Here is a 1,837-nt window from a genome sequence, read left to right as displayed (position 1 = left end):
CACACACACACACACACACACACACACACACACACACACACACACACCCCAGCACTCACAGTCAGGAGAGAAGGCAGAGCCCAGGAGCCCAGGTGCGGGTAGGTGGAGACAGAGGTGAGGATGGGTGTGACAGTTGTTCTCTTTCGATGGCTTCTATTTTCTCAGAGAAATAGGAAGCAAAGTTGCCAATTGAGAGTCAAGCTTGGAGAGGAGGTTTTGAGGTTTGAGAAAAAGGAGTCTGAAAGTCTGATCTCTTTCTGAATTGTGACTGCTGTGAAGAGTGAGAATTTGCATAGCAAATAGAACAGGATCTTAAAAAGACGCTATCTCTTGTCTCCAATTGCAGCTGAAGTCCTACTAGCAAACAAAAAATGCTACGTCTCCACCCTCCTACCCTGCCGGGACCCCGTTCACCGCCACGCACACACCTCCACCACTACATTCTAAAGAGACTGGAAGGCCTTGGAAAGACAAATCCCAGTGGGACTTACTAGGAGGCAGCAGAACTGCTCTAGGAGACCTCCCTTCCCCACCTCCCCTAGCCGAAAATCAGCCGTTTGAAGGAAAAATCACAAGAATCCTAAGTTCTATGGGGGGTTTCCCATCCCTTCCTGAGAGGGAAGGAAAGGTGGTGCTCTACCTCACCCTCACAACAAAGTCAAATGAGGGGGGCTACCAGCTGAGAGTGAGGGTGACCACATGAAGGTGACAGTGGCATCTGCTACAAGTCGGCTGTCTGCTAGGCAGCCTGATCCGTCCTCCTGATCTGTCCTATTTGAGATGGATGGGGGAAATGTAGACAGCAGCAGGTGGGGCAGCCTGCACTCTCAGTGCTGGATGTGACCGGGAAGGATGAGTTTCCCTTGGGTTGAGTAGAGCCCTCAGAAGACAACTGGCTTGACCCTTTCCCATCAGGGCTCCACTGGTGAGGGTGGTCTAGGGCAACACTGGAGAGGGACAGGGAACCCCAAGAGAGGGAGGCAAGGAATGAAAGGGGCATCCATGTCTCCATTTCTCCTCTAAGTCCTCTGGGCCCGGGACTGACTATGGTGGGGAGAATGGAGGACATGACATTAAAGTGTTAGAATTGATCAAACTGGACTGGGATTCCTACTTCTGGGTATATATCCAAAGGAAATGAAAACAGGGTAACAAAGAGATATCTATGTCCCATGTTTATCGCAGCATTGTTCATGATAGCCAAGATATGGACACAACTCAAGGGGCTGTCAACTGATGAATGGATAAAGAAGATGTAGTACATATATACAATGGAATATTATTCAGCTATGAGAAATCCTGCCATTTGTGACAACATCAGTGGACCTTAGGGCATTATGCTAAGTGAAATAAGCCACAGAGAAAGACAGATATTACACGACATCACTTATATGTGGAAGCAAAAAAAAAAAAAGTCAAACTCATAGAAACAGAGTAGAAAATTGGTTGCCAGGGGCTGGTTGGGGGAAGCAGTGGTAGTGAGGGAAATAGGGAGAGGTTGGTAAAAGGGTACAAACTTTCAGCTATAAGCTAAATAAGGCCTGAGGATCTGATGTAAACCATGGTGACTATAGTTAATAACACTCTATTGTGTAATTGAAATTTGCTAAGAGAGTAGAACTTAAATGCTCTCACCAAAAAAAGACAAACATGTGAGGTGATGGATATGTTAATTAACTAGATGAAGGGAAACCTTTCACAATGTATATATTAAATCACCACAAATGTACACTTTAAATATCTTACAATTTTACATGTCATTTATACCTCAGTAAAGCTGAAATTTTAAAAAACTAGACTGGGATGGACTGGATTGGGTTTTTAATACCCACCACCA

The 1,837-nt window shown here is 45.4% G+C and overlaps 1 protein-coding gene across 2 annotated transcripts in view; it reads right to left on the bottom strand.

Annotated features, from left to right (window-relative positions):
* PLA1A (phospholipase A1 member A) overlaps positions 1-358 on the bottom strand; it is a 38,903-nt gene extending 38,545 nt beyond the window's left edge. For both annotated transcript variants that reach the window (XM_027105561.1, XM_027105597.1), the window contains exon 1: positions 60-358. The gene's annotated coding sequence lies outside the window, so the exon portion shown is untranslated. The remainder of the gene's footprint in view (positions 1-59) is intronic.
* Between the last annotated feature and the right edge of the window lie 1,479 nt (positions 359-1,837).

Source organism: Aethalodelphis obliquidens, unplaced genomic scaffold, assembly GCF_003676395.1.
Source record: "Aethalodelphis obliquidens isolate GAN/ISIS:26980383/991018 unplaced genomic scaffold, ASM367639v1 scaffold1, whole genome shotgun sequence".
NCBI lineage: Eukaryota > Metazoa > Chordata > Mammalia > Artiodactyla > Delphinidae > Aethalodelphis > Aethalodelphis obliquidens.
Note: the sequence above shows the minus strand (reverse complement) of the source record. Positions and strands in the feature narration are given on the sequence as shown.